This window comes from Pleurodeles waltl, chromosome 8 (genome assembly GCF_031143425.1).
Source record: "Pleurodeles waltl isolate 20211129_DDA chromosome 8, aPleWal1.hap1.20221129, whole genome shotgun sequence".
NCBI lineage: Eukaryota > Metazoa > Chordata > Amphibia > Caudata > Salamandridae > Pleurodeles > Pleurodeles waltl.
Genome location: NC_090447.1, coordinates 1,520,829,663 through 1,520,855,151, shown reverse-complemented (window position 1 = coordinate 1,520,855,151; position 25,489 = coordinate 1,520,829,663). Strand labels below are relative to the sequence as shown.

The 25,489-nt window shown below is 43.2% G+C and overlaps 1 pseudogene; it reads right to left on the bottom strand.

Moving 5' to 3' along the window:
* The window catches only part of LOC138249621 (zinc finger protein 585A-like), a 73,894-nt pseudogene extending 54,970 nt beyond the window's left edge, over window positions 1–18,924 (bottom strand).
* Between the last annotated feature and the right edge of the window lie 6,565 nt (window positions 18,925–25,489).

Genomic DNA, 25,489 nt, shown 5'->3' with positions numbered 1-25,489 from the left:
GCATCCCTTATGTGATGGGTCAACTCCAGAGTCCCCTGGTTACCCCAACCTGTCATGGCTACTGACCCCGTTGAGGAATCCCAGGACCAGGGCAGAGGAACGCTACAATGAGGCCCATGGGCGGACTAGGAGGGTGATCAAACGCACCTTTGGGCTCCTGTAGGCCAGGTTCAGGTGCCTCCATATGACAGGTGGTTCCCTATTCTACTCACCAAAGAAGGTGTGCCAGATCATCGTGGCCTGCTGTATGCTTCACAACTTGGCTTTGCAAGGACATGTGCCTTTTCTGTAGGAGGATGGTCCAGATTGCAGTTGTGGAGCCTGTGGAAAGTGATGAGGAGGAAGCAGAGGAAGAAGACATTGACAACAGGGACTCAGTCATCCAGCAATATTTCCAGTGGCACACAGGTGATAAAACATTCCTGCCTACTACAAGTACTTTAACACTTCTACCTCTATCCTGTCTGTCGATTTCAACCAGTATATGGTCACTGAGTTGTAATTTTCCCTTACGGTTTCACAGGTGTGGTTTCCAACGTGTGTCATCTGCTTAGATTCCTCATGGACTTGAGATGTGTGACATAGGTATGTTGACATTACATTTGAATAAGCATTTTGTCACTGTCATTGCTAATACACAATTTCGAAATCACAGACTGACTCCAGATTGTTTTGTGCTTCAAGGGTGTTTATTGAAGTGCTCAATATTGGAGGGGGTTGTAAAATGGTGAGGGGTGATGGTGGAGGAATGTCCATGGCAGAGTCCAGTCTATTAGTCTCACAGGTGCATTGCCCATACGGGCATAGGAAGTGGAGCTGGGGCAGTTCCAATATGGACAGGGTTACAAAGTGAGACAGTGTGTTGACAATCAGGTGGTCTCATTTCTTGGCGGGGGTCTTGGCATTGTGCTCTGTCTTGTTCCTGGTTCCCAGGGACCGCTTGCGGGGTGGTTCTCCGTCTGCAGGGGGGGGTGCTGGTGTGGTGGTCCTGTGGCTGTGCCTCCTGTCCACTAGCGCTGGCGGAGGTGGTGGGCAGTTCATCATCCAGGCTAGTGTCAGGGGCCCCTTGGAGTGCCACAGTGTCCCTCCTGGTGTTCAGTATCTCCTTCAGCACCCTATGATGGTGCCCTGGGCGGAGCTGATGGTTTTGAGTTCCTCCCTGAACCCCAAATACTGTTCCTCCTGCATGCGCTGGGTCTCCTGAAACTTGGCCAGGACCGTTGCCATCGTCTCCTGGGAGTGGTGATATGCTCCCATGATGGAGGAGAGGGCCTCGTGGAGAATGGGTTCCCTAGGCCTGTCCGCCCCCTGTCGCACGGCAGCCCTCCCAGTTCCCCTGTGTTCCTGTGCCTCCGTCCCCTGGACCATGTGCCCACTACCACTGCCCCCAGGTCCCTGTTGTCGTTGGGGTGGTGGGTTATCCTGGGTTCCCTGTAGTGGTGGACACACAGCTGATTGACATGTCCTGGGGACGGAGGTATGGGCCCGCTGGGTGGGTGCTGTGCTGGTGTTTCCAGAGGGGGGAAGGTCTGTGGTGGCCTGTGCCTGTGTGAGGGGAACCGACTGTCCCGAGGCCCACGATGGTCCGGGCTGGTCATGTAGATCCAGGTGGACAGAGCTGCTGTCATCACTCTGGGCCTCTTCTGTGGATGTCTGGACCTCCTGTCTGGTGACGTTAGGTAGTGGTCCTGCAGGGGTGGAAAGGCATGATTTTTGCATCTGTTTGTTTCATGGTGTGCAATGGGTGGGTGACCGTGTACCCCAGTGCTAGCATTCCTGCGTGTGGGCTTGTGTGATGATGGGTGAGGGGGTGTTATGGGTATGTGCAGTGGGCATGCTTTAGTGATGGGTGTCCATGCTTTGGTTTTGCATTCAGGGCTTGGTGTTGGGATGTGTGGTTTGTGATATTGGTAGATTTGTGAGGAGTTGGAGTGATAGGGGTGGGGGTCTGTGATAGCATGCAGGTTGGGTCGGGAATATGATAGTTAAGATTTGACTTACCAGAGTCCATTCCTCCACCGACTCCTGCGAGGCCCTCAGGATGCAGAATCACCAAGACCTGCTCCTCCCATGTTGTTAGTTGTGGGGGAGGAGGTGGGGGTCCGCCGCCAGTCCACTGTACTGCGATGTTATGCCTGGAGACCACGGAACGCACCTTCCCCCGTAGGTCGTTCCACCTCTTCCTGATGTCGTCCCGATTTCTTGGGTGCTGTCCCACTGCGTTGACCCTGTCGACTATTCTTCGCCATAGCTCCATCTTCCTAGCTATGGAAGTGTGCTGCACCTGTGAGCCAAATAGCTGTGGCTCTACCCGTACGATTTCCTCCACCATGACCCTGAGCTCATCATCAGAGAACCTGGGGTGTCTTTGCCGTGCGATGGGGTGGTGTAGGTGATGTGTGGGGTGGTGTATGTGGTGATAAGTGTGGTGATATGTTGTGGTGTGTCTGGGTGATGGTGTTGAGTGTCTGTGGCTGCTAGTTTGTGGATGGTGGTGTCTCTCTCTGTGCTTCGTTCTCAATTGTGGTCGTAGGGGTTTGTGGGTGATATGGGTGTGTGTTTTATCTAGTATTGAGTGTGTGGGAGAGGTGTGTGTATGTGTCTCAGGTGTGTGTCTTTCGAATTGTCCAATGTAGTGGTGTTTTGGAGATGAGTGTGTATTTTGAGCGTAGCCGTGTGTACCGCCAATGGAATACTGCGGTTGAAAGACCGCTGCGTGGATTCATGGGTCGTGATAGCATGGGCGTATTTCTGTTGGCGTGACGGTGGAGGATTTGTTTTCGCCAGTTTATCACTGACCTTCGGTGTGGCGGACTTGTGTGGGTGTCTGAATTTTGTCTGATTTCGGGATGTGGGTCATAATAGCTGTGGCGGATTTCCGCAGCCACGGCAGTGTGTTGGCGGTCTTCTGCACGGCGGTAAGCGGCTTTTACCGCCAATGTTGTAATGACCCCATATATATTTTGCTCCTAATGTAAACTATGAATGGATATACCTTTTTGAAGAAATGCATTACTTAATGTAATGTATTGGGACTGCAAATTATGTACAGAGATCAGTTGCTAAGTACCCAGTAGGTCAATGTGGAGCTAACAACCTTTCATGAAACCAAAAAGACTATATGGAAAATCTCTCTCTATCTATCTATCTATCTATATATATATATATATATATATATATATATATATATATATAATGTAATATTGTGCCATACACTGGAAAAGAGTATACTTTTTTATGGTGGTAAAGGCTCTTCTATCTCATGTGAATCTGATGATGTGTTAAGAGTTATGTTATCCTTAAGCATACATTTTTGTTATTGTTTTGTTCGTGGCTTGTGGCTTTGTTTTAAATTTGATAAATGGTTAATAATTGTTCATGTTGTTAATTCATTCAACATCCATCACAAAATAAACAACTACTAACGGTTTATCTAATTCAAAACAAACATTATTATAAGAGTTTTCTAATATTTATAATCCAGTTAGATAGTTATAATCCAGTCAAAAGAAAAACCAAAGGCGAAACCTCTTGGCTTTGCCAATGCTTGTTTTCCATATGGTTATGGGGCTTTGATATTTTTTTGTTTATTATTAGGATCTGATTGTTTTAAAAAGAAATGTAACATTGTATAAAATACAATACCAATGTCAAGTGCTAAAATGCCCTCGTACTAAGTTTGCCGTATCTAAATTTGGAATTTTTTTTTGAGAAATGCCCTCAACAAACAATTAAAGAGACAGAAAAGAACATCAATGATGGGCGCCATGATTGTCAAAAGAGTAAATGTTTCAGTGGAAAATAAGGCCCGAGATGGTTTTAGGGTTACGATGCCTCAACATTTGGTGAGCGCACATTTAAATGCAGCAGCCGCATGTTTCAATGGAGAGTTTTGGGCACCGGCATGTTTATATTTACAAATTAAGCACTGCTGGTAAGTAGGCAGAGTGTTCATCCTATCACGGGCAATGGGAGGACCAAAATATTTCTAGAAAACGATGTCAACATATGGATAAGCTACACAAACAGTAACTGAGATACCTCAGTGTGTTGAATGCATGCATCTAGAAAGGAACAGAAAATGAACAGCAACAAAAGAAATCTGTTTTTCCACTGTGTATTCACTTTTCCAAATGGATTAAAGAGGCCCGAGGCGGCTTTACGATTATGCTGCCTCAGCATTCAGTGTGTGCACATTTAAATGCAGCAGTTCTGTGTTCCATAGGAGAGCTCTGGGCACCGGCATGTTCATATTTACAAATTAAGCAGGGCTTGTAAACAGGCAGAGTGTCGATGAGAGGACATCAGGGGCGATGAGAGGACACAAATATTTGTAACAACGATTTAAACATTCAAATAAACTACACCAACAGTAACTGAGATAGCTCAGTGTGTTGAACACATGCAACTGGAAGGGGAACACAAAATGTACGGCACCAAAAAATTCTGTGTTTCCACTGTATATTCACTTTTCCGAATGGATTAAAGAGGCCAGAGATAGCTTTAGGATTACATTGCCTCAGCATTCAGTGTTCGCACATTTAAATGCAGACCTGTCAAAGACCAGCGCTCATTCGCGAAAAGTGGAAAAAAACAGAGGAAGGAGTAAACAGGACGCGTGGCTGCTGGCAAACTGAATCACTCGTAAACACTGTAAAATACAGTTGCTATGTAAATACTGATTCCAAATGTAACCTTAAAAAAATAACATTCACTAATACAGAGCTTGTGCGATATAAAAAAAAAAAATGCAGCAAAAATGCTCACAACAAACAATAAGTAATTTAAAAAACTGCATTTATAAACGCTCACATTTTCATAGCAGTTAAAGTTGGAGCGGCATAAATAATAATTGAATATACATGCAAACTCCAACAATCAAAAATATGCTTTTGCTCAAAAGTATAAAGCACTTGATAATTGAACTAAATTCAACAAATAAGTACTGTCATGCGTATAAATACCCCAAAAACTAATTTCTCAAGTTGTTCAATATGCCCAAAACAATTCAGAAGACCGTAACAGTAAAAAATGTATAGAATCAATATAACCCAAAAAAGACAAAGTCAATGCAACAAACAATCACACTCAAATTACAACTTCAGTTCCGAAGTATATGTCCACTCAACAATCAAGCTAAATTCCAAAGAAACAAGTAGGTCTGTTATGGCGGATAAAGTCTAAAATAGAAAGGAGCATTTAGTCCGTGCTCCACAAAATTGAAAACAGTGAGACTGAAGATAAACAAACAGGAAAAACACACCCACGAACATGCACAAGTGAATGACAAGCACTAAACAAATAAACTTTGGAGAAAAGTTAAAGGCAGGATGAAAGCCCCTTAGAAGATTTTTTTTTTAAACAACAGACTTTGCAAGCGCTGTGCAGGCGAAACCTAAAAAACAGGTTTTTGTGTCATACACTTTGCTTACATCAGTTCATCCCCTTAAATTGCATCAGGAGCTTGCCATAGATTACCTACAGGATAAATAAAATTTGCTCCTCTAGGGTTATGGATAAGAAAAAAAAAAAACTCCAGTAGGACAAATCCACCTTATGGTCCTTAGTCAACTATAATACATACATTATTATTGGACATTTGAAACATTCCTTTTTCATTACATTCTGAAACATCTGTGAATTAAAAGCAGTCATCAATTAAATTCTTCCTTTGGCCTCTCAAAATGATCAAACCGGACTGAGAATTTAAGATTCGTCATCTAATTGTATAACTTGTTTATACAAGGACAGTGTGGCTGTCATGGAAGAGTGCTGATCTTTAGATTCAACGATTATGCAGATTAAATGGTTATGAAATTATAATCTGTCATGCTCATATTTGACATACTTAGGCTGTTGTTATGAGAGTCCTGAATGAAGATTTATTTATGCAAGCATTGAAATAATGTAATGCCCAATAATAATGTATGCATTATGGTTGATTAGGTACCATAAGGTAGTAGAGGTTATTCTCCTTCTTGTCTGCTGTGAAAGGCCAAACTCTAAAGGGTTGTTTGGACACACCTGGAATTATAGACCACAGACAGTCTAGCTAGCAATATTCTTGAACAATCTGCAGCAGGATCCCTATTAAAGTGACACTACAGATAGGACACTACACACCCCTCTTTTTTTAAACAAAAGTACAGAAAACAGCTAAATAGCAATAAAACATACAGTGAAAATGGATCTCTATAGAAGGTAAGTATGAACAGAACTTATATCATGCAATTTCAACAGTGCTCTAGTAACTCTCCTCGGACGTTTCAATATCGCATTCTATCTTTTCTACACATCCTGTGTCACAATTTGGAACGCCACCTTGGACAGGCACACTATACCTGCTCTTCTGATGCCTGCCTGGCAAAACCTCAAACGGACACACAAACCATCGATATCCATTGACTCTTCGCCAACATTCACAATCCGATTTTCACTTGTAGAAGCTACACAAAGAACAGGTAAGCTACCACCACACATTGGACCTCCATCAGTGTTAACATCATTGCCACCAATGTCTTCCCCATCAAACCAGTCATACCCAGAATTCATTCCACAAGTTTAGGTATAATTACAGCTTTGCATTGTAAAACAAGAACTTTTCTTTGCCATGGTCACACAAGCCAAAATCCACAATCTGCCATCATCCTTCCTCTCGGGCTTCATCAATACCTGAACTACCTTCTTTGGTTTAGGAAAATATTCACTCATTTCTCTGACTTCTTTCCTATCCTCACCCATTGACATTCTTTTATGCTCATCTTCCCCTCAATGCATACTGTCATAATACATCATGTAATTCTGCTTTGATTTAAATATATGATTTTTTATTTCTTTAGGGTTCCAACAATACTCCTTCAACCTACACAACCACCCGGCACAAGCCTGGTATTAGGAATGTGTCCTATAATGACACTGGAAGGATATGCCTTGTTGAGTCTAAAGGTGTAGTATGATAGGACCATAACATTATTTCTGTTTAACCTTCTTACCATTAGCTGAGGCTTACTCTACAGTACTTTTTTACACATGGCTGAACTGCTCTGCGGCATGGTTAACACTTGGGTGATACAGGGAGGTGGTCCTTACTTTTATCCCATGCAAATCCAGAAATATTTCCATCTTTTCTGATGTAAGAGGAGTACCGTTATCAATCTGGACATGTGTGGTAAACCTTTCTTTAGGAGATAACCAGTAAATAAATCACATTACATTATCCATGTTTACCTTATCTACTATCTCACTCTCCTATTGCTTTTAAAATATGTCTATCAAACCCAAACGTGCTTGATGTTTCCTCCATTCAAATACATTAGCCCATTACACTAACAATCTAACAAACTATAACAGGAGATGATAAGGCATGCTACTGGTTCCAAAGGAAGGTCCAAAGTCTTGTAGGACTTGTCAGCACATTCACATTCAATACATCCTTTGACACAACGTTCTACTTCTTTGTCCACACATGGCCACCAATAAAAATTTTCAAACTCTTTTTTTTTGTTGGCCCACTCTCAATGTGTCCTTCATGGCAAACACTAATGATCCTGTTCTTTATAGAAACAGAAGGAATGATTTTCCCACACTTACCGAAATAATGACCTTCACCATGCAATTCGCTATGGAATTCCCAGACTCTGACTTCTATGGCCACCTAGCAGTGAAACCCAACAAGGTACAAGGACATGTTTTTTTCCAGTGCCACACTGTCCACAACTCACCACCTACATACATTCCACAGATGATCCAGCCAGAACTATTCTAGAACAGCCCAAGCCAGACTACTGTTTGTGTAGTTTCCTTTAAGAAAAACGGGCTGCATTAAAAAAAAAATGCTTTATTTAAAAAATAGTCACAGACATGGTGGTCTGCTTTCCCCAGCAGGTCACCATCTCTGTGAGTGCAGCCATTCCAAATTGGGTCGCAAATTGCGACCTACCTAATGAATATTGATGACGTATGTCATTTGCGACCCCATTGAGAATCACAAACAGTGTACTTAACACTGTCTTACATTTTGTTTTGTGACTCGCAATTTGTAATTCCCAAACATATTGTAAATTGCGAGTCGCAAAACAAAAGGTCAAACACCTGGCCATATATTCTATCAGAGTATTGTTACACCATTCACCACCTTAGGTTACAATCCACTTTAAATAATCACATCTTACGTGGTTCTATATTTTTTCTTACGTTAGTTAGTGAAGATTGTAACGCCTAAAAGCAACATTGCCACGTAGTGTTGCCAAGGGCTCCATCCTACCTTCAACTTTGTGTAACTTGCACCTTGAGCCACTTGACTTTACTTTTGGAGGGGGCGAAAGTTTCTTCTCACCCATATGAAGACAACACGCGACTGTACTTAAAAACATTACTCATCTAGTCTATTGCTGCTCTTTGCTCAAGGCAGCCGCATAAAGCTGATGTTGGATGCCAAGTAATTTCCTGATGCTGAACTTTCAGAAATCAGAGTTTCTCCTCTAGACGCCCCAATAAAACTAAATCCAACCCATCACTTCTTAAAAAATTCAAGTCTGGGGGCATCGCACCATCATTCACCTCCATAGGACAATTCCTGGGTTTTACATCACTGTTTCTACACCTCTATAAAAAAGTTTACTTTCCAAACTTTTAGACATAACATTATCACTAAACCAATTGAGAACAACCTATGCTGGATTTATCTCTAGCTTTAATGTGTTAATAACCTGATAGGGATCTCCAATCCTCTGTATTGCTTCTTGAAATTGTGCTCCTTTCGACAGCCAGACTAATCTCTTGTATGAGAAAAAGTGCTTGTAGCTCCTCCATCAAGTGATTTACATAATGGTCTTATAAAAAGAAGGTTAACATGTAAATTCTTCTACCTCGCTTATAAAGCTATCTAGAAAAATCAGCCTATCAGCCCGACCTGTTTAATCTTACTGTTTCTGATTGTTGATGTTTTGTTGCTTGTAATTAGGGCTCCCTGTTTTATGGTATTTATCCTTTTGACAATTCCAGCAGTATTCATCCGTATTACTTTTTTGCTAATTTTAACTGTATTTATTCAAATTTAATTTGGGTTTAGTGAAAAAAGTTATCTGACAAGACGGATGAGAAATCAATACACTTGTATGAAAACATGCAAATATGAATATTGTGCATATGTTCTTTTTAAGCCTCATTACTAAAATATCTTTCTTTTTTAATTCTCTACCTGTCAATCTGCACAGCATTTAGAATCACTCAAAAACATAACCTAATTTCCGTTTTCATCCACATTTAAAAATAAATACAGACTGGAATAGAATTGTTTTTCTGTCTGTAGTTTATCTGTAAAAACAGAAAACAGTGACCCTTACTAGTAATTCACTATTTTATTTCTATGTGACTTTATGGCGTGTACGAGACCCACCGGGGTATCAGTGAGTTTTACACATTGTCCTAGAGTCTATACACAAAACAATGGCAGCAGTTCAACAGTGATAACATAGTGTACTCTGGAACTACGAGAGCCAAAACCTCTCAAACACTAAAACAAATATTGACTGGTGCTGCAACAAACCCATCAAACTCAAACCTCTGGAAACTTTTCCTTAAGAAGACTGCTAAAAAATCATCTTTTCTGCCTCATCTTAATTGACCTGAAGTTATAATTTCTGTTTCATCTGCTGGGAATCAGCATCTTACACTCTGGGTCTGAAAACAGGCTCTGAGGAACCACATGCAAACCCTAATAACTATGACTCAACCTCAAAACCATATTCCACAACAGTGTACCACAGGAACCACCAAGCTGCCCTAAGGGACAGGTTGGTCTCAGCTCAGTCCTTAGATGGTCTGGCCCAAATTGCAGTTTCTGACCTCTGAGGTGATTCCCTTGTCCTCGGAGACCAAATACAAGAACCGAGTCAATGTTGGACTTCAACATGCTGATGTAAGGGTCTCAATGAATGTGTTTTTTTTACTGACCGAGACTGGGGCTTGTGGTTTCTCTGGAATGATCTATAAGCCTCACAAACTGGCATCCCACACCATATTTGTTTCTTTAGTTGGCACTGGGGTATACTGTAAATTCAACACAAACTTGCTTATCTGCCAAACCTATTTATAGTAGAAGACAGGCAACTGCTATTCTGACAAAACTGCAACTTACAGATTTCTATGGCCCACTGTACTGTTTTTAGGAAGATACAAACTGAACCTATTAATATGAGTAACCCAGTTCCCTGGGCACTCTCATTAAGACAGTTATTTTACTAATTAATAGAATGTCAGAACCTGTTCCAGAGGTGGCAGAGCGCGCAGGGGTTACAGGTTCCTCAACCCCATGGTGTCTGTGTCATTTAGCAATGATGTTGTGGGGCCAGTCCTACTAAGGCACTGCTAACTGGGCTAACTACATCCCTACCGCACCTGACTCTCACGGTAGAGAGGGTGACCACCCCGAGGAAGGTAGAGTGTAGGGTCTAGAGACTCAGAACTGAACAATCACCCAGTAGAGACAATAAGTAAATGTGCAGCCAGTGGTATTCTTTTAGAAACACAAGTGTTTTAATCACACCAATAAGTATTAAGGTACATAATGAAGAAGCAGTGCTACAAGGATGAACACTGCACAGTTCACTACACAGTAAAACAACGTTCTGAGTTTAACTGCAGGGGAAGGATGATTATGGTTAAAGTGGAGTGGCTATTCTGGGTTCCGTAAATCAGCCAGTAGTCTTGCAAGGCAGTTCTGGTAAGCATGTTTGGGTATTACTCCAAGTCCCACAAAGAAGTTCTGTTCAACCATCTCAAGTCAATGTTTTCCAGATGTTTGAGTTTTCTGGTTTTTGGAGCTCAGATTGTCCAAGTGCCAGTGTGCGGATCTGTGCACAACATGAGCAATCACATGTGTTGTCACTAGGGCTAGTTTTGACAAACCCACCATCCTTTTATCTCTACACTGATGAGTGGAGCAGCTCGGCAAAGGACACAGGGCTCCAGCACTTGCAGTGGTGAATCTGTTCCCTCTGGTCCAGATACTGAGATTCTGTACTTGTCTATGCTTAAGGCAGAATGAGCACAGGGTATTCAGCATCTTGTGGTAATCGCAAAAGGAGAGCACAGGTGACTCTTTGTTTACAGTTTTTGGTTGAACTGGGAAGTAGGGACACTCTCATTCATACAGGTTGGCTCCGGGAACACTTGTTTGGGGCAAAGAGGTTAGTTATCCTAGTCCGCTCCTCTCCCAGATTTGCAAGTACGGCTTCTATTCCTCAGGAAGGGAACTACTGCAGGACCCAGCACTCTTTTTATTCGCTCTCAGCAGGCAGGCTCCCCGGTCCATGGGAGACTCACAAATTCTCCAGCAACAAATGTAGATTCAGGAGATTCCCCACTCCCCAACAGCCTCTGGGAGACTGGTGATCAGCAATCCCAACCCTGGAAAACAGAATCCCCACGAGTCCTCTGTGATGCATTGTGGTCATTGGGGAGGTACCTTCTCATAACTTCATCTTCTTTCTGCAATGCAGACACTTCTTGGTGTAATTATGATGGCTTTCACAGCAGATAGTGATCCATAATGAAGCACCCATAACACAAGCACAATAAGTGTGAAGTTCTGAACCTGGCTGTCATCAACATTCTTGAATGGGCCATTTAAGTGAACGGCCCAGGCCCTGCCTAGAGACTTATCTGCCTCCAACAACTGAATCTACTGGCTCATCCCTATTCTCCAACCATCTTCCAGTGCTCAGGGAAAGGACTAATCTGCAAATCCTTGCTAAATAGGTAAATTGAATTTCTAAGGACATGTCTTCCCCCATCCTTTCATACTTGTCAACATGGGAGTCAGCATATAGTCTGGGCATAAAACATGAGCAGGCCCTTACCCATGAGCAGGCCGGTAGGCATCACACTCAGTTCTGGAAGCAGGAAAGGCCTGCCCTAGTCTAAAGATTCAAAAACGGTTTGCAGCTGCCACCTCTCATTGTGCATGTCCCAAGGACAGGGAGGGGAGTCTTGTATCACTAAAACAGTACAATTTTGGCACCACCTACTTAACCTCAGGGCCAGGCCCTAGGTCTCAGGTTTAATGTGGAGCCTAGGACTCAGCACCCACACAGGATTTTGTGGGTGCTGAGCCAAACGAAATTCAGAATAACAGATTCTCTTGCAGTTAGGTAACTTGAGGCAGCACTGTCCAACTGTCCAACTAAGACCTTTCAAGGTTTGAGAAGTTGTAGCAGTGAGAACTGATTAACATACAATGACATAAGAGGAAGTGATGTCACACATGTTTTGTGGAAATTGCGGCCCCATAGCGAGTCTAGGCACTCGCAAACATGGAGGCCTGCTGTTCGTGACTACTTTCAATAAAGCAGTTTTTTTTTTTAAGTGTAGCCCATTTTCCTTAAAGGAAAACGAGCTGCACTTAAAAAAAAAACGAAACCTTTAGTTTCGGTATTTTTTCAGGGCAGGTAGTGGACCTTGGACCACTACCTGCCCTGAAAAAATAATTTTGGGTCCATTCACAAAGTGGAAGGGGTCCCATGGGGACCCCTTCCAATTTGCGAGTGGGTTACCATCCACTTGAAGTGGATGGTAACTGCGATACACTTTGCGACCGCATATGCGGTCGCAAATGGTAGTGCATCCCACTCCGAATTGCAAATAGGAAGGGAACACCCCTTCCTATTTGCGATTCTGAAATGCATATTGCGAGTCGGTCCCGACTCGCAATATGCATTTCTGCATAGGGAAATGCGATTAGAAATGCAATTTTTGCCGTTTGCGACTCGCTAAACGTTTCCTGCATCTGGCCCCTAGTCTGCTGTGAGTAACAGCTCAGCCCTAGTTCAAAATCTGCGAGTCTCACACACAATAAGTGAGACTTTGGGTCTTTGAATACTAAAAAGTAAAAACCTAAGATGTTTGCTCAAGCTTGCTGGGCTTCACCGGCCTTCCCTCTTGCTCGGTGCAAGTAGGGTGGTCAAATTTCCATTATCACTTTGCAAAAACCTTTCTGCACGGACAGACATCAGGAGACAATTGTTGGGGGACAGGGGACAATGAGTGGCACAGAGATTTTTTGGGAATTCATTCTGAATCACACTCCTATTAGCGGGCCATCTAAAAAGACATAACTTGGCCCAAGATTGAGGTTATCAATTGTTATTACTGTTCATAATGTACCTGAGTTCTAATTTTTTTACCACCTCCTGGAGTAAGCCTTGACTGCTCGCTTTTGCAACTTTTGAGAGACAAGTTTAGAATATGAACAACTCTGTATCCAAATCGAATAAAATAAATGTAATCTTTGCAACACCAATGGTAAAAATCTGTAAGTACTGTGAATGCTGTCCAATAACTACCTACTACCACAAGATCTGGTGCAGTGGGTACGCTTTAGGCATGGAACTAGGATACATAATGTTGGAAATGGCCCTTTTTGCAGGGTTGTCCCCAAACTTTTCACCTAATTCCTCCTATTTTGTCTGATTAGTTTTTGCTTGTTTATTGTTTCTGCACACTTTACCACTGCAGATCAGTGCTAAAGTGCAAGTGCTCCATATATAAATTGTACTGGTGGTTGGTTTATCCATGACTGGCATATTTGATGTACTCATAAGGCCCTAGTAAAGTACACTATGGGTGCCCAGGGCCTGTAAATCAAAAGCTACTAGTGGACCTACAGCACTGGTTGTTCACCCACATCAGTAGATCTGTGAACATGTCTCAGACCTGCCATTGCAGTATCTGTTTGTGCAGTTTTAAACTGCCCATTCGTCCTGGCAAGTGTATCCACTTGCCAGGCCCAAACCTTCCATTTTTATACATGTAAGGCACCCCTAAGGTAGGCCGTAGGTAGTCCCATGGGAAGGGTGCAGTGTATGTTAAAGGTGGGAAATGTACTGAGGTGTTTTACATGTCCTAACAGTGAAATACTGCCAAATTTGGTTTCCACTGTTGCAAGGCCTATTTCTCTTAGAGGTTAAAATGGGGGCTGTCATTAAATAACTTTTAAGTGCAGTTTCCCTTTGGGAGCAGATAGAGATTTGGAGTTTGGGGTCTCTGAACTCGCAATTTAAAAACACATCTTTTTGTAATGTTGTTTTTTAAATTGTCTGTTTGAAAATGCCACTTTTAGAAAGTGGGCATTTTCTTGCTTAAACCATTCTGTGCCTCTGCCTGCTTGTGTATTGCATGTCTGGGTCAGACTGACAATTGGGCTGGTGTGAATCTCCACTAGACAGTGGCACAAAGGGAGCAGGGGTGTAGCCTGCATATCCTGATAGGCCAGCTGGGCTAGAGTGGAGGCAGGAGTGGTCACTTACACCTGAAAGGGCTGTGCCTGCCCTCACACAATGCAGTCTCCAACCCCCTGGTGTGTGTCTGGGGCCAGGCCTGGAAAAGGCAGGATCTTGTCAACAACAGAGACTTTACTTTGAAGTTTGCCTACTTCGAAGGCAGAACTGGGTATAAAAGTGGACCCAAAACCCCAGACTTTTAGAACACCTATGGATCAAGAGGAACCTCTGCCAAGGGGAAAAGATGAAGAGCTGGAGGAAGAGTACTACCTCTTTGCTGTGTGTGCTTTGCTGGGTTGGCCTGCAGTTGCTGATTCTGCCTTAAAGAGGGCAAAGACTGGACTTTGCTGTGTATCCTGCTTCTGTAGTTTCTCCAAGGGCTTGGAGTACAGCTTGCCTCCTGTTGGAAGTCTCAGGGATATCAAAGACTTCAGCTTCATCTGCCTAATTCACTGGGAACTGTGTGTTTTGTGCTGCAACAGAGGAAAACCCACTGTGACGCCATCAACAACGCCGCTGACTGCACTGTGAAGGGACAACGCCGCACAGAGCTGTGCCCAACGTCGCACCGCAACCCTGGTCTCACCGATGCCGCCACCCGACGCCGTCACCGAGCTGCTGCTTGCACCGTGACCTGTGGGCCCTGCACTCCACATCGCCTTTCTCACACCGCAGCCTTGACATTCCCGACGACGACGATCCACGCTGACAGCAATGCTGCACCGTGGCCTGTTCACACCGCTGGTGAGGTACACAAAGCACCGTCCCGTCCAGCACTGCAGCCCTGGTCCACCGACGCCAGCGCCATTGACTCCTGTGTCATCAACTGATGCTCTTGTCTGCACAGCGACCCGTGGGTGCCACACACAGCCCACCCCACGATGCACCGCCGCCTTGGGCCTACCGACGACAGCGATTCAGCAATGACGACGCTGCTACCTGAACCGTGACCTGGAGACACTGCACGTTGCACCGTCCCGCTTCACACCACAGCCCTGGTCTCACCAACGGCACAAGACACTGTCACTGAGCCGCTGCCTGCACTGTGACCTGTGGGAACCGCACGTCGCACAGTTCTGCTTCACACCACAGCCCGACGCTATCCATGGCAGCGCTCCTGACTTCGTCATCAACCCGGAGTTCGATCTGCAACGCATGTGACTTCAAGAGCCCAACGACCCCCGCCCCGGCGTCTGTCATGCTGCACTCCGGATCTCATCACAAGGATCACGACGCCCTACATTTTCAAGTTACTGTTTGCGGGTATTTCCGACACCGTGGTGTGCCCGCGGCACTGCAGCCAGCCTGAACTGTTGGATTTGTTGTTCACTAAGCCGTGATATCCCCAGATGGAGATATCGACTTCAAGGAACTGTATTTTTAAGTTAATTCTTGCAAAATTAATATCTTTATTCCTGTATGTTGGATTTTTCTCGTTTTTGTCTTGTTTTACACAGATAAATATTGGCTATTTTTCTGGCGAGAAGCCCTTTTGTAGTGTTTTCACTGTATTACTGTGTGTTTTGTGCAAATTCTTTCCACATTGCTTCCGTGATAAGCCTGACTGCTCGTGCCAAGCTACCAAGGGGGTGAGCCGGGATTATCTGAGGTGGGTATCTCCATTATCCTGACTAGAGTGAGGATCCCTACTTGGACAGGGTGCAAACCGACTACCAACTCAAGAACATATTTCTAACACGTAACATTTAATCTTAGCTTTTCTGCTACAATGTATGCTCTTCAACGTTTACATGGCCCCCCTCGCCAACATCGCATGAACCCACCACATCAACATAGTTTCCTATGCAGACGACACTCAGCTCATCCTCTCCCTCACGAAAGACCCTACAACTGCAAAGAACAACCTCCACAACGGACTTCACGCCATCGCCAGCTGGATGGAATCAAGCCACCTCAAGTTAAACACAGACAAGACAGAAATCCTCATCTTTGGCACCAACCCCTCTACTTGGAATGACTCCTGGTGGCCCACCTCCCTAGGAACCGCGCCCTCACCCACCACCCACGCATGCAACCTAGGCTTCATCTTGGACTCCACATTCAGCATGACTCAGCAGGTCAAAGCCATCTCCTCTTCCTGCTACAACACTCTCTGCATGCTCCGCAAAATCTTCAAGTGGATTCCCGTCGAAACCAGGAAAATTGTCATCCACGCCCTGGTCAGCAGCCGCTTGGACTACAGAAACACCCTATATGCAGGAATAAAAACCAAACTCCTAACAAAACTGCAAAGAATCCAGAACGCATCCGCCCGCCTCATTCTGGACATCCCACGCCGGGACCACATTCCCCCCCACCTCAGAGACCTTCACTGGCTAGCAGTATCAAAGAGGATCACCTTCAAAACTCCTCATCCACGCACACAAGGCCCTCCACAACACAGGCCCAGGCTACCTCAACGACAGACTCACCTTCCACACTCCCACCCGCAATCTTCGCTCCACCAGCCTCGCCCTCGCCTCCACTCACCGCATCCGCCGAACCACCGCCGGAGGAAGATCCTTCTCTCACCTAGCCGCCAAGACCTGGAACTCCCTACCGCTCCACCTTCGCCAGACCCAAGACCTCTTGACATTCAGGAAACGCCTCAAGACATGGCTCTACGACCAGTAGCCCCCCCCCCCAGCGCCTTGAGACCTTAACGGGTGATTAGTGCGCTCTATAAATCCTTGATTGATTGATTGATTACAATGTATATAAGCTGGAAAAACACTGTGTTCTAAAGCTGGGCAGGGCCCACAGGACAGTGACATTTCTCTGGTAAGGGCAGCCTCTTAATCATGCCATCACAATCACTATCATCCCAGTTGTTGTCTTGCTGGACATGTTGAACCAGGAGACACAGTTTTTCATCATGGCTTCCTATTTGGCAAAATTGAGTGACCCTGAGCAATCACCTTCTAAACGTATTCCTCTTACCCCCTTTAAGCAAGAATGAGAACATTTACAATTAGTGGACCTGATTTTACGTGGAGAACTTGACAAGTGCCTGGCCTAACAAACTGTTTAACCCTTGGCAAATGATACTCTCCTCGTGCCTCTGTCCACTGATCAGACAATATGACAGAAAGTAAATACAGGCTCAATGGAAGAAAAAAAGACCAAGGGTATACTTCCAGGGCAGGCCCGAGCAATGTTCTAATTCACACATACAGTGCTATTTAAGCACTAGTGGCTTGATTGGCATCTCAATAGTAGAACTGCGCCTGAAGTTGCATTGTACAGGACCCCCACGATGCACCGCCGCCTTGGGCCTACCGACGACAGCGATTCAGCAATGACGATGCTGCTACCTGAACCTGTGCTGCAACTCCTCTCTCCATACCACTAATAGTAACCTCTTTTACAGGTAGTAAAGGAGTGAAGGAGTGAGAATTGCCTGTCCTCTGAGAGGGTGAAAAGTGGTGGGCAACCAAAATGCAGAATGCAGAACTATGGAGATCCCAGAGTGCCTCTGTGCAGGTAGAGGGACAGGAGCCGAGACTGCAAGACAAACCTATAGAATAAGGGACGGTTGACCACCCTAAGGAACATCCCCTGTATGCAAACTAATATTCTAATTTCTCGTCCAAGCAAATAATATAAGGTCATTGTTTAAAAGGACTTGATCATGAAGGAGGATGATCAACATTCCACTCGCTATGTTTAGGGTCAACGGGTGGTATGTCACCAGCACACATTGGTTACAGCAGTTGACATTCTAGAATACTGTACTCAAGCAACTGCAAACAATAAAATGTGTAAAAAAAGGCTGAAAAGGTGTGCCACACAAAATCAATAAAGTTACTCTGTTTTACTGGACTGCAGGTTAGTTGCTAAAAAAAAAAAAGACTGGTGTTAACCCTAGGGCCAGTTAAACAGTAGAGTTTAGTAACTCAAATACCAGCTAAATAGGAAAGTTACTCTGGTGAGATGCTTTCCGGGCAAACTTCATTGTACAGAATGTAGCCTTCAGGTAATGAACTGTACAGCTGGTATTTTGTACTCATGCATCAGAAGGTGCTTTTTTATATAAAATAATAATAAAGAATGGAGGCTCAGTAAACTATTTGCCTGAGATCACACACTAATTAACCGGAGAAGCCACATGAAATCCTGGTTTCACTTTGTACCAATCAACCACTACACGGGCCTCTCCTTTTTACCTCACATGTTAAGGCTTTGTTTCTATCTCTTTGTGCGTGAGGGTAGCGCGAGGGCGGCAGTCACAAGCCACATGAAAGCTCGGCTCGTTATGGGCTCGAGGTTCCACTGGGACCTCGAGCCCAGACAGAGCCAGACTTCAGGCTCTGGCTTTCGGCGGATCGCCCGCCTCTACTTCACCTCATAAGCAGCACAGCCGCTAATAACAGCGGTCCTATGTTCAAGCTCAGTAAATAATCATGTTGTTGTATAAAATACAAAAAGACTTTATAACATATTTTGTTCCTATCTTTAGACTACTATTACGTACACAATATTACTCACGTTGTCGGAGCTCTGGTGAGACATTCCTTTTCTTCCTTGAGGTTTTACAGGTGTAAACATAAAGTTGTACACTCCAGGAATGAAACACGGAAGTAAATATCAACACACTCTCCTGCCTGGGACATGGAGACACGGATCAAAGCGCATGCGTAGAAGACTGACGTATAACCGAGCAGGCGCAGAGAAAAGACACTACTCCTATGCGCACGCTCAGAACAAGTTCACTGCCTCCATCACTCCATCCGATTTAGAAATAATCTGAACATTTAAATTCTGTGCTGTGTACATATCAGTAGTTACTCCTTATACTCCTAGAGTGAGCTCGCATTGATCAGGGAATCATTGCAAATGTTAAGTGCCACAGAATTCTCCACATCCCCATATGCAGAGCAGGCGTGCTTCCTAGTGACCGACAGCAGGAAACAAGCTTTGGCAAAGCCAATGTGTCTAGTGATGGGTGCTGCCTTTTGGGCACTGAACTGCTTGTTTTGTTTTGTACTATGAGCTGGCACTGCAGAGACCCACGTTTGAGGATGTGCTCCTTGTGAATGATGGCATTCTGTTCTTGCCTCTTGAGTTGAGCCAATGGCCGAAGTGGGCTGACTCTGTGTCCCATGCTGTATGCTGTGGTGGGTGGAAGTAAACTATCAATGATAAAACAGCAGGTCAATGAATGAAGAGTCCACACCGAGAGCCCCTAAGAAAATACAGTATAAGTACTTTTTTTTTTAAACGGTCTTGGAAGACCTAAAAACTAACCGTAGCATACATGCCAACATTTGGAAACAGGAAAGAGGGGGATTTTGAAAACGTAATTGGGTGAATTTCCTTTCCACTTGTATCATAGTGGGGGTAATTTCGGGCAGAAAAAATGTGAAATAAACCAATTTTTCATACCTTTGAACGTGCCCACATTTGGCAGGTGCCTCCCTGTTTTCACCTCTGGTCACCCTCCTGAGAAAGTGCATCCACGGTCTTTAATGGGGCCACACGCTTTTCAAACTTATCTCACTCTTCAAAAAAGTTCACCCTCATTCACCTTACTGATATCACCAACATCTTTGACAGTTACATATTTTGGCTTTGAAAATTGCCTGAATCGGGCATGTTTTTGCTCTTTCAGGACAGCTTTGTGCAACTTGTGAAAGGCACAAGTTGCCAATGTGGCACCGATAACACCTCTGTAGTTACGGTTCGATCATACTATACAATGAAAAGTAATTTTTGGGTCAAGCATAGCAGCACGCAAGCACTGCTTTTTCGAAGTGTTGGTATGTATCTGGGCTTTTAACCACGCCCACCACTATCACTTGTTCGTGGGCTTGCCTTTCAAAAATCCTTTTTTTTCGTTGGAAACTGCTTTAAGTTTGTCCCTCCTTAGGGCGGTTTTGTTACCGCCTTGGCCATCGACCCTGTTACATGGATAATTACACTTCTGCCGATAACTTTGACTGCGAGCGAACATCTTTTTCCTTTTGTGTGTCTCCTTCATGCTCACGCCGGCGCTTTGAAATAGCGTACTTATGTCAACTGTTTTACATTTTATTTTCAGCTTGTGTGGCAAGAACAGTCCAGTTAGTAATTTTCAACGCAAATAGCTCTAACTCGAGCAAACGCGAGACCCACTGCATTGCAAATACTTGTTTTTGTTGATAATTGCTGAGCCATTCCACGATTCCATACAAAACTCTAAAAAAAAAAAAACACTTTGTTTTGGGTTCAAAATGGCAAGTTTTGGGTAGAGCCATCAGGCAGGACAAAAGGGTGATTCAGGGTAGAAAAAACTGACACTTACAATTTTAACTCCAGTAAAAAGAACAGTGCAACAAACAGGTCACTGAAATTAATGACATCAAACTTCGCATGAATGTACAGCTTTACTCAAGGAAGTGACTTTGGCTGGTTTGCTGTAAATCCATTCAGCAGTTTGAGAAATCAGCATTAAGATATTCATTTTTTGGAGGCTTCGTATTGAGCTGACCTTTCAATCAACGTAGACATAACTGAACTGTTAGTCCACGGATGGTCTATGTACCTGGGTTCACAAACCCAAATTTAAAAACAAAAAACAAATCTGAATGGATGAGGAAGCTTTTTTACCATCATCCATTTCGGTTCCGAGACTGGTCCTGACAGAGTGCCGACATTATACAACATAGTGGCCCAGTGGTACTGGACTTCATGAACGCATCCTCGCCTGCCCAGACAGGGCAGCCCTAGGCATCTCACCTGCCCTTCAGCTCTATTTACTCTTAGTTATTCTAACCACAGTACCATCGACCAGTGTTCCTTTGTTTTTCTATTTTTTTTTCATTTAGGTTCAACAGTTTTATCTGTTTGACAGGCTAATGTGCCGATGATCGTGGTGATTAAGGGAGCTTGTTATAATCAATTTTTTTAGTGAACTGATGTCATGCTTGCAGCAGCTACATTATGCTTAGTCACCATTTTATCGAACAAACCGTATATATATGGCTGCAATACAAAAAAATCAATTTCGAGTCCACAAACCCAAAGTTAGCTCCATTGACCTGGGTCCTCTCTGATTGGTGCCTGCAACTTGAAGGAAAGTGTGCAGCCGCCACAACTACTACATCCCAAAGCTAAAAATAAGGTGCAGGAGTCCAGCAGGGGTGGTTTCAATTTGAGGAGTCATAATACATTTTAAAATGCCAAATTGATATCAGGATTCTTGCGTTCTTTTCAGGACTCCGAGGACAGTAGAAGGGCAAGAAAAGGAGAAAGGTTCAGACTCAAAGACATTAGGACACTTCTGTGGAGTGGGACGTGGGTGGGGTAGCACTTCTTGACAGTAGAGCAGAATTCACAATAGCCAGACTGTCAAGGACCATTTGGTGGTCACTCCAACTAAAGAAAACCCACAGGTTGAGATACCAGATGGACCTGTAAATCTTCTAGATAGGGTTTATAATGTACAAATACAGATTGAGGGGGACATGCTATACAAAATAAAAGCTATATTTTTGCCTCATTCGACTGAGGCTTATGACATGATTCTTTCAGGGGATGACTGGCCTCGTATGTTTATTTGAGATGCACCTTGCAGTGAGGAGGTGATATTGACAGTGTTTTCCTGTTAGTATGTGAGGAGCTCAGGGAAAATATTCATGTGAGTTGGCTCTTAAATAGCCTTCTGCATTATATAGAAATTAAGCATGGTGGGACAAAGGATCTGTACCTTAAGGAGTGAGCTTCAAGTGCAGGCTAAGTGTCCTTTGAAACCAGAAACCAAGCACCATACAAACGCTATTTTAGATCAGCAGCAATATCAACCTGTAATAGTGCCTTGTAGTTCCACAATGAACACCCCTCTTTTTCCAGTATTGAAGCCTGACATAGTTTTAGATCATAGACATTTTAATACACATATATGCACACATGCTGTACAAAACAATTATAGTACCGGACTAATGATGAATCTAGTGAGAAAAAAAACAACTCTGGACATTTCCAATGGGTTTTTAATTTAGATTATAGCATCTGAATCTCAATAGCTAACTGATTTTTCCTTTGTCTGTTTTCAATACACCTATACAAAATTACCCATGGAGCACAAGAATAGTCCTGGGCTTTTTCTTAGCAGTAATTATGGATATCTTACAGGACAACCCTGAGACACTATCATATCTAGACAGGGTCACTGGAACTATGCAGCAGGAAAGAACTAAATTATATGGGAGGGTTGATTAAATTATACAGCAAGAAAAAATCAATTATCTTTTACAGCATATTTTATGTCAGTATTTCTTAATTATATTGTAATTTGTACACATGTTAACACTATCTAAGCAAATATTTCACCCTGTTAGTAAAGGTTTAACAGCCAAACACAGCAATGAGCAACAGAAAGGTGACCAGTTAACCTTTGGGAAGGGCCTTCCACTGTGTGGCAAAACATGTACCCCCATTTTAGTAACTATTGATCTGTCTGAGCTAGAAATATTTGTTTGTTAAAATCTGCAGATTATGCAGCAGGTGATGGATATGTGGTAAATGAGGCATAATAATTTTAGCAGTGCACACAAAATATACCATAACGGTTTTACCTATACATGTGTACAAGAATGTGTTCTACACGGACAGTTCTGGATACTCAGTGGTTGGTACTAAACAAAAACAGTCTGCGGCTTGTACAGCAGTGCAGGGCATTTTTGAAGGTGGTGACTTCAAGCTGCTATTCACATATATTAAAGTTTTAGGTGATTCCACTGCACAACTCACAGAAATACACGCCCTGCTATTTGCCCGACAAAATCAGATCCATCATTTTGCACACTTATTGTTTTGAATCAGCATTTTGGGTTCAGTGATCTAATATAGGTTCACCATATTGGTTCTTGAACGGTTGCAGAGATTCAAAAGGTAAGTAGTGCTTGAAGGGTTACAGAGTTTCAAAAGGGAAGTCAATAAAGAATAAGCAACCCTGGGAAAAGGTAGCTACAAGACAAGCTTTCTTTGGCCCATGTACAGCACACCATGGCCCATAAAAGTGAAGAAATTCACAGTAGAGAAAAACTGTGCTGCAGTGCCAACCTTTGAGGTAGCTGCTGTAACCCAATCTCAGACCAAGTTCTGTTCTCCTGGTAGCAATGCAAGTAGTGTTGGATGAGAAAACGCTTTATGATGGCTTTTCTTCCAAATACTCCTAATCCTACACTAAAGGTAATATCCACATGGTTTTCATACCTGGATTCAGTGAAAGACATATTCCTAAAGTATAAGCTAGGTTGGATAAAATGAGGACAGCTCATGAAGGAACAGCTTCTGCACATACTGCATAAGAGCTGCTGTATCAATGCCACAGTATTGCAACAATACTGGTGCCATATTTACCAAACCTAGCAACTAAATATTTGCAGCAGTGCCCTGTTTGTCAACAAATAAGCCATTCTACTGTTGCAAAACTAGCACAGACCTATCTTACTATCTGTGACAAACCATTTAGGGTGATTTTCCTCAACCATTTCAGGCCAATCTGAATATAAACTGGTGTAAACATATCCTAGTTGCTGTTGACTCTCTGTTCAAGATTGCTTTGGACTGGGCCACAAAACACTGATACTGCTCATCCAGTCATAAAATAATTGCAGTGCTTATTAGCAATATAAACAGTTCATACGTTTCATTCAGACAATATCCCTGCATTTGCCGCTAAGGCATTCATGGATGCAATGTCTGCTATGGGAGTACAACTGCTATAGTCACACCCTTTATGCCTAGAAAGGAACATAATTGTAAACCATGCCAATTATAAGCATAAACAAGCCTTGATACTAGGGTATTGAATACAGGATTAAGCTGGCAACATAACCTGTACGGGGTTCAGAGAGCACTGAATAATTTAACTAGTGGAGTGTTAGGTGGTCATCTCCCATATGAGATGCTCTTCAGAGTATCAATGCATGTGCCTAATCTTGATGTCCCTGGAAAGATGGAGTCCAAAACACCTGATCATTTACACTGCTTGAATGTATTACAGAACATTAAAAACATTTTTTAAAAACTAGAACTAAACTATCTAATTTGAAGCATTGTGACTCTGCCACCAGTGAAGATAAGATTTCCAAAGCTCCTGACAGGCAGTTCCCCAAACGGAGTGAAATAGTACAAGAAAAGATCCTTGATGAGCAAGTTTTTGGGCCTTTCCAGTTCTTGGCCTAGAAGGCACTTGAGTTGTAATCCCCCGCCATTGCCTGTCTCAAAGAAAGACAGGAAGATGCTGACTGATCACAGTTCGGTTCAGCAGACCCCCTACTGACACCAAGGTGCCTCCAGAGTAGATCAGCACATCCTTTCCCTACTCAGAGAGATTGATCCCAAGAAGAGTATAGCTAAGAAGTTCTATGCCCCATTTTGGGGACTGAAGAAGGTGTGTCTGCAGGTTTGCACCAACTACCAGCATCAATGGATTAACCTGCGAGTGTGATTTTAGCAGTCTCAACTGTTAATACTACTGCGTGGCTTAATATGGGCCATCAACAGAACCAACATCACGTGCAGTGATTCTGCTACAACAAATTGTACTGTATGAGAATGTTTCAGATGTGGATTTTAAAGAGAAGAAATAATAAACACACTTCCATTTAGGGCAACGCTACTAGTGGCTTCTTGTTTGCTGCTGGTTTTTGTCAGAGTCACCAGATCCTCGGGGTCTGTGCACGTTCCCAACACGTCCCCCACTGAACAGCTCCAAGACTCTGATAGATAAATCACAGAGACTGAGAGAGTTCAAGAGGGGAAGAGGGGATTAGGAAGGGAACAGATGGGAAGGAGACCTGTAATAAGAAAAAGGTTAGAACACACAATATGAAAATTATATCTCCTGAAATCTATATTAGACTATGATTCTAAGCCTAGTCACTCTGAAAACATGAACAATCTAAGAGTTAAGTTTAAAATGACTAAGTTTCAAGATGGCCGGATACCTGTAGGGGAATCAAGATGAATTAAATGAAAACTTTCTTATTCAAGTACTTTCCTTTACATGAGAATCAGAAAAACATTCTGACTAAATTTTAAACCAGTCATATAAATCCTGTTTTTAGAATGTATACTAGGACCATACAATATTGCATCTAGAAACTCTGGCCTTCTGTGTACTCTTAAAATGTTTCAACACAAATTGCGCATATTGCAGATATATATATATATATATATAGTAAACAACATAAAAGGATTGTGCACCATGAATAACACAATAT